Below are 9,263 nucleotides of genomic sequence, written 5' to 3' on the forward strand. Positions count from 1 at the left end.
CATTATCAACTCTTGCTGTTTGTGGTGATATGTTTATTAGAATGTCTCCTACATATTTTTTCAGGAACACTGTATTTTTGTAGCAGCATGGCAGTTTTTTTAGTTCTATGGCTTCATTAACTGACATGATCCTAATTCTTGTTCAGTCCCCACAATATGCACCCGAGTTTTGATCCATTTTTCATCATGGTCACAGCAGGTAGATCACATTTATGTGTGCAGCAAAACTGCTGAATGTACACTGTCTGCACACTCTGCTTGTGTCAGTTTGGCTACAGGTGACACCTTCTGTTACTCTGAGCATGCATTTGACTTTGTGAATATATGGGGAGTTTCATTTTTAAAATACAAAAGATATTTAGGTTAACATAACACTTGGATTTAACTCCCATACATTAGCAAGGCTCTTAAATTGATACTCATCCCAAACTTTATCAAAATTAAAAATGTATTAATTTTGCAGTATAATTCAGGCAGGTAAAGCAATAGCTAATAGCATGCGTATGTGTACACTCTCAACTTAAACTGTAATTTCCGTTGTATAATGTCTGCTTTGGGTCAAGATCAGATCTCTGTAAACTGACTTAATCATAGATGATCATCTTACTGGAATCCCATATTTGAGCTGGGCAGAGCTGTTACTATGCCACAGACATTGGGCTTGGATGTAGTCTGTGGGTGGCTGGAGGTTGCACAGACTTCCCCACTCCAACCCAAGAACCCATACACAGGAATGAATCTTACCTGGTTACTGTTACCTAATCCCTGGGAAACCTCAGTATAGACCATCAAGCAGCTGGCAACTAGGTTACTGTGTTTCCTGCCCTCCAGCAATGGTGACCACAGTCCTCTCTCCAGCATGGCCCTGTTCTGGTTTCTGGAAGGCCTCAGGGGGCTGGGAGAAAGAGAACTTTCCCTTGACACTGGTTGAGACTGCAGGACAGAATTTGGATTTGAAGGAAATTACACAGGAGGAAGAGGACCACGAAGGAAGAAGGAACGACCCATTTGCTATGTGACTGAAAGTTTCTCTGTTCTTATGGCATGACATGACTGATCAACCCGAGCAGATTCTGGCTCGGGTTGGAGCTCCACTGTCAGGCTACACAGTAATCTCAGCCCTGCTCGCTCTGGGGCCACAGGAAGTGGGTGTGCTGTAGCTGCATCATTGTGCCGAAACACTGTTCTTCTGTTTTCAGTACAGCAACCACTCCATGGCAGTGGAGGCCACACACAGCCAATGACTTCATTATGTTATCCTTATTAACATAACACGTATGCTATTAAATATAAAAACTCTTCTTTGAATATGCAGCATAGAGAATAATATATATCAATAGAATATTGATTGATATGAACATGATGATATGAACATGAAATGCTTGTTCCATGAAGAGACTGTCTGCCTGTGAGAGAGAGTACGTGAGAGTCCCCTAACCTCCCATCCAATCATAGCACAATTCCCTAATCTGCCATCCAATCATAGCACAATTCCCTAATCTGCCATCCAATCATTACACAGTCCCCAATCTACCATCCAATCATGGCACAGCCTCCAATGTCCTGCAGCCCCGCAGTCCCCTGTCAGCCTATGTGCAAATAAATGCACAGCCATCAACAGAAAAGAGCAGGGGGTGTAAAAAGTGATGAGGCCACGCAATCCTGTGGGCCGGCAGCCTGGCTGTCACACGCAGCTGCTTCATTAGTGCTGAATAGAGGCAGGCTGAGGCTGCAGTGTGGAGCAGGGATCTGTAATCCCCTGACAGAGACAGAAAGGCATCCTGCCACCGGGACACAAGCGCAAGCTGCGGCTGCACAAAGCCGCGGCACAAAGAGTGCAAATCAGCCACCAAAGAGCGGATTTCTGAGGGATTACCTCAGTTCTGTTCAGCACTATCAAAAACCCTAAATCACCGTCTGTCAGTCTTGTTCTGGCCCTGCCCACCCTGTGCAGTCGTGGAACTAACCTCTGCTTCCCAAACCGTCTTCTTTTTAAGATCCCAAATCCAGATGCCATACTGTGTGGCAATCACATGCAAACATTTACAATATACTGCATTTGACATGCCCTCATTGGTAAAAAGAAAATGTATTTATGGGATGATTCCAAAGCATTGACCATCACATTAAAATGGATGAATAAAGTGTGAATAAAGTCCACAATTCATGCCAAGCATTCCCTGCACACATCTGAAATAGCTCTGCGGGTGCGGGTGGCCCAGTTTTGGATCCTATGTAGCAGAGGAAGAGGACAATCAACCATGCCACACTGTCCTGGCCATCTGAAATGGATGGATAAGAATGGAATCATTAGAAACAATTTTTTTGCAACTACTTTTCTAGAGAGGATTAGAGGGAGGGGTGAGAGGCATGCAAGATTCATTAGCACAGTGACACACAGTCACACCAAACTTTAGGCTGGTAAAGTAGTGATGGGGCAGGTAGATTAGTAAGGTAAAGTAGTGATGGGACAGGTAGATTAGGCTGGTAAAGTAGTGATGGGGCAGGTAGATTAGTAAGGTAAAGTAGTGATGGGACAGGTAGATTAGGCTGGTAAAGTAGTGATGGGGCAGGTAGATTAGTAAAGTAAAGTAGTGATGGGGCAGGTAGATTAGTAAAGTAAAGTAGTGATGGGACAGGTAGATTAGTAAAGTAAAGTAGTGATGTGGCAGGTAGATTAGGCTGGTAAAGTAGTGATGTGGCAGGTAGATTAGGCTGGTAAAGTAGTGATGGGGCAGGTAGATTAGGCTGGTAAAGTAGTGATGGGGCAGGTAGATTAGTAAAGTAAAGTAGTGATGGGACAGGTAGATTAGTAAGGTAAAGTAGTGATGGGACAGGTAGATTAGTAAAGTAAAGTAGTGACGGGGCAGGTAGATTAGTAAGGTAAAGTAGTGATGGGACAGGTAGATTAGTAAGGTAAAGTAGTGATGGGGCAGGTAGATTAGGCTGGTAAAGTAGTGATGTGGCAGGTGAAATAGGATGTTACAGAGGGCATTTAGTGGGTGGAGCTTAACATGATCGTGGAGATGACGATGGTGGAGTAAGATGTGTTTTAGGAGATGAAAAAGCATTTTAATCAAAACGAGATGCATTCTAAATTATAATTCACAGATTTTTGAATGCCTCTCACACACATTATGATTTAAGCACCGATTTCACTTTAATCGCCATTCAGCATTTTTGATGAGTTTACCACATTTCTTTGAGAAACAACATTTGCATGCTGAAATCACACCTTAGATGGTGTAGCATATCAGGTACTTCAAGCGATGGTAACTGCGGCAAGTGGATGCTGTAGTTTTCATGTTTGTCAGTTTCTGTTCGAATGTTGGATTTCATACACAATGTTTTGCCAACAGCAATGAAAAATTACAATTCAATAATATAAATGAAAACAGCAGTTTTCTGTAAGATGTTTATGTTTCCTCTAGAACCACAGCAAAAAACAGTTGGGTGTAGAAGAAAAAGCTGAAACACAAGGGCCGGTGAGCTAAGATGAAAATACACATGAAGAAACAGTTGGTGATTTTGTCCTGGAGTTGTGGTAGGTGTTTTATAATGGTACAGTATGACAGAAGTGGCTGCTTCCTGAGATGGTAACACACAATATGATTCCCTGACAGCTAAACTTGTGTGGCGTCAACACTGTGTCCAAGTTCTGCTGCAGGCCTCTCATAGTGTGTGTGAAACTAGCCTGCAATCCACTCGCTTAATATTGTCATAAAACACAATTCTGAGAACATTCAAAAAAAAAATGGCTTTAACCCTGCCTCATGCCAGACGCATCCCTTCTATGGCATAGTGCCTGTGTGTGCCAGCAGGGGGACCCATGGAGCTGCTCGCCGGCAGGTCAGGGGCGTTTGGTGTCAGACGTGCTGATCCCCTGGGCTGCGGCACAGACAATGTTCCCGTCACCCTGGCGGGAAACACAAGTGGAGGCATTCAGAGTGCTCACCATCAGCCAAAAAACTGTCACATCAGCACCCTGCTCCTGCCACCCAATGCACCCCATCCCAAACCAGCCTGCAACATCCAAACACACACCCCCATCCCAAACCAGCCTGCAACATCCAAACACACACCCCCATCCCAAACCAGCCTGCAACATCCAAACATACACCTCCATCCCAAACCAGCCTGCACCATCCAAACATACACCCCCATCCCAAACCAGCCTGCAACATCCAAACATACACCCCCATCCCAAACCAGCCTGTAACATCCAAACACACACCCCCATCCCAAACCAGCCTGTAACATCCAAACACACACCCCCATCCCAAACCAGCCTGTAACATCCAAACACACACCCCCTCCCAAACCAGCCTACAACATCCAAAAACACTCCTCCCAAGAAGTGCCATAGCCCCCTAGAAACATCTCCCATTCAAGCAGTAACCGAGCCCACCCCTGCCCGTCTTAAGCCAAGAGATGATGAGCAGTGTGATAAGGCTTCTGAAATCAGAGCTCGAACAGAACCTAAACACTAGAGGAGAGAAACTCTTGGACTCCAGTCTCTGGCAGTAGTGTGCAGCTCTTCAGCATCGACTGAGGATCTCCACTCAGCACAGTTGTGAGACTCAGTTTTCCAGAGGTCCCCTGTGATGCAGTCCGCCTCACACTGCACCCATGTGGGGTCCCACACGCCCCAGGCCGTCAGCAGCCTCATTGCAGCACTGCAGCTCTGGGGTTACACATTATCACCAACATTAAAGATGCATTTTAAACACAAGCATTAATGTTAATGATCTGTTTACACATGGACAGCAGCTGTAGTGACTGATCTGTGCTTACATGCTTGAAATCCTCAGTATGATCATTTGTGATCTGTGTTTGCAACTGGACAATTACCAAAGTAAAGATAGGCTATCTTCACACAAGGATATCCATGGACATGAATTACCAGAACCAATATGACGATTTCGGTTTAATTTGAGCTACCCTGACATGCTTATATTACAGTCTTAACAGAAAGGGCTGAGAGGATGCCTTAGTCCAGGGCACATTTCAGCAGGTTAGCTAAATGAAAGCAGAAGCCCCTTGTTTATTTCAAACAGTGTTAGTCTGTTGCACAGTACGTGTGTCACTAGGAGGAGGACATCCTCAGGAAGATACAGAGATGGTTGATCCTATTTATGCATTAGCTTACCTGAACTGAGTGCAAGATCTGCCTGCCAGTCATGTCTCCACAGACAGGTCTGTTTACTACTAAGATGTATCATTTTCATTCCATAACTGACACCCAGCTGAAGGGAAGGCCACTCCCTAGTTCCCTATACTCATGAATATGCATGAGCAGCCTGGCAGAAATTATTCTGATACTGAATGAAGGCAGTTACAAAATCTCATGCATCCTGAGGGATCAGAACTGAACAAAGCACAGTGTCTCTGTTAAAAAGGCACCTCCATTAGTAGAGGATTCAGGCTGAACCACGCAGGACACCCTCAGAGACAGCTTTCAGTGTGCTGCAGAGGCAGCGATGTGACGCCTTATCGGGACAGCATGTTTTTGTCTCCCTTACCTCGATGGCAGAAGGTCCAACTCTGCCTGACACTCCAACGATCAGGAGAGAGGGAGAAACCCACAGGGGAGTGTGTTAGTGCGTTGCTCCACATCCAGACATAACAGAAAAAATGACCAGAATCCCCACTATATCAAACACAAGGTGAAGAGGAATCTGTCTTTAGCTTTAGAGACCAGCAGTTCAATGTCTGAAATGATGTAAAGGAATTCTCTCAAGGTTTCAGCCATTTCCATGTTATGGCCCTGGTGCCCCGGACGACCTGCTGATTTCACTCCCCAGTGCTGGACTCTAAATTGTCACTGAAACTGAGACAGCAGTTTCATCTGACCTACATGGATGAACAGAGGCAGAAGAAATACATTTTGAAGGTCTGGAAAAATACAAACATGATGTTATGATTCACCTTCACAGATTGTACATAGTCTTATTGGAGAAACTGCACGCTTTTGGTTTATTTGAAATCTGTAAGTGCAGTTACTGAATGGATAAAAATGTTTGAATAATTGTGACTGCTTTGCCGTCTGTTGAGTATTTAGTATGTTAATGCTATACCTGATCAGTCTTTCATACATTAGCAATTGGTTATATGAATGCCTCTTAAAATAGGCCTTGGGCAATATTGCTTTCCTTATGAACACACAAAATTAATCATAATTAATGTTGCTTGGAAAAAACAATACACTATAGGCCCTGATAATATCTGGCTTCAGCAAAGCGCAGAAAATTGTAGAGTGTGTCCTGGATGCAAGGTCGGAGAGCAGACAGCATGTTAGCAGGGTGAACGGACATGCTATGATGCTGGGAGCACAAGAACAGCTCAGGCTACTCCCTGATGCAGGGTATACACACATACACACACACACACACACAGACACACACACACACACACACACACACACACACATATACACATACACACACATACACACACACACAAACAAGAACACACACACACACACACATACACAAACAAGAACACATACATACACACACACACACGCGCCCACACACACACATAAACAAGAACACATATACACACATACACACGCGCGCGCCCACACACACACACACACAAACAGACAAGAACACATATACACACATGCACACACACGCGCGCGCCCACACACACACACAAACACACAAACACAAACAGGAACACATATACACACACACAAACACACACACGCACACATACACACACACGCACACATACACACACACACAAACAGACAAGAACACATATACACACATGCACACACACGCGCGCGCCCACACACACACACAAACACACAAACACAAACAGGAACACATATACACACACGCACACACACACACACAAACACACACACACACACACGCACACATATACACACACACACACACACACACACGCACACACACACACACACACACACACACACACACAAACAAGAACACACATACACACACACACACACACACACAGGTACCATCAGAAACCACCTGCTGTCACACTTTGCTTTCACCTTTCCTGGAATCATCAGTTTCCCGGTTTATCCAGCACCCAATGATGTGAACACAAATTGTGAAGACAACAGAGTGAGGCCATCAAAACAAAGCCTTCACCCTCAATTAAAAATACACAGGGGATTCTCTCTGTCTGCCTTAATGACTTCTCATGCTGTTTGTGAGGCACCAACACTCTTTGAATCCTTATTAATTATTCACACTCCACTGGCTGTTATATAATAACAATTGTGCACCTTGGCTACAATTTTTCACACAATTCAGAGAAAAATATGGAAAGTTTCCACTCACTGAGAAAACCAAAAAATCAACCCAATGAGTGCTCTTCACAAGAATACATTCCGGAGCCATTTAAGATTTAAATTAGCATCAAGCCCATGTGAAAATTTTTCTCATACAGCATCGGTATGGAAAAGCTTTCATTTACAGTAAGATATCAAAGATAAGAATTAGGAATCCTCTGTATGTGAGGAGGGGGTTTATCTAAGACACTTACATTGTTTCTGTGAAGTTACACTACTAAGATTGCCATGCACTTCCTCAAAAATCTGCACAGGACACTGAACTCTGTCAGACGGCTGTGTGTGGGCAGTGTCGGGGCAGCAGTGTAGCATAGTGGTTAAGGAGCAGGACTCGTGACCAAAAATGCTGGTTTGATTCCCCGCTGGGGCACTGCTGTTGTACCCTTGGGAGAGATACTTAACCCAGAGTTGCCTCAGTAAATATCCAGCTGTATAAATGGATAACATTGTGACTGATATAAGACACTTTGGGTAAGAGTGTCTGATAAAAGCCAAAATTTCTTTTGGGCAGAAAAGAGGCCCTAACTTTGGGGGGCTCTCTTCTCTAAGCCACTAACCTCTCCTGATGTCTTTCCTGATTATATCCTGCTTATAATGCACAGGGTGTATAATACACATCCCAAGTATATGTGACAGGATGAGACGTTACAACTGGTTATATATCAAACCTTTATTTGCCATCAATCATTGACTGCACTCAGGTTTCCCAACCTGCTGTTTAGCATGATAAAAATATGCACTTTGTTCTGTACTATAAGTATTCATTTCCTAGAACACATTAAAGGATAGAAACAACAACCATTTTAGTAAGATAGGAAAGAAGGCTTACAATTGCACTTAATTAGCAGTGTCAGGAAGATATGCAGTTACTCACCCCTCATTGCTAAATCAATAGATTTGAGGCCGGCAGCATGTATTTTGACAATGACCTCATTCGGAGAGCTGATTGTGGGATATGTAATGGTATTTTCGGTGAATCTCAAAACGCCGCTGTTCCGTAATTATCAATCACCCATGCAAGCATAGTTGGACTTGTGTAAGAGCTGTAGTCTCTGAAGGGGAAAACTTTGCCATGTCTCCTTCCAAAAACTGCTATTCTGTCACCACTGGGTCTGCTATGATGGAGACAAACATACTGAGTCCACGGCACGAGCCGCATGTTTACCGAATGAGCCTTTTATTCACTGCCAATACAACACCAGATTTAAGGATATTGTCCTGTACATTCACTAGCCTTTCAACATATTGATCAAAATATTTTAGCACAAAAATTTTACAAACACCTATCAAAAAACAAAGTTTCCTATGAGAGAATCTACAACATTTGTTTCATTTTTGAGATAGGAAACCATGACTCAAGCAGCCATAAGTGTTTGTTCAGTTCTGAGCAGGTGCTGTGTACATCCACTAATCTGTATTTCGTGTGGATGGCCCAGTGTAGTTGTGTGCTTTGCTACCAGCCCAGCCTTGCATTATATACACGGTTGATCTGCACAATGTCTGCTCTGCAGTGTTGCGTCTTAATAAAGAGTCGAACTTCAGCAAATATAAATTCAATGCATCTTACATTAGACCAATCTCATATTTTAAAGGTTAAACATGTAGGTCAAAGAAGAACAGAAAAGAGCCAGAAAAAAGACAAGGGCAGATTATGGTTTATCAAACATTTCATAATTGTGCATTAAAGTAGACTTTAGACAGCAGTAGTGCTAGTAGGAGGAAGAAGATGATCTGTAGTATCATGGTTGCCCTGCTGGTAAGGCAGTTACCGGTTAGACTACAGTTACTTACCTTAGCCAAAGCATTACACTGAGACAAAAGAAAGTGATGAACATAACTTCAACAGGACATAATGTTTATTTAATGACACGAATAGGATCATGTATATTTCCTGATTTATACCACTTAGGGGAATGCCATCTCGCTTCAG

This window comes from Megalops cyprinoides, chromosome 17 (assembly GCF_013368585.1).
Source record: "Megalops cyprinoides isolate fMegCyp1 chromosome 17, fMegCyp1.pri, whole genome shotgun sequence".
Lineage (NCBI taxonomy): Eukaryota > Metazoa > Chordata > Actinopteri > Elopiformes > Megalopidae > Megalops > Megalops cyprinoides.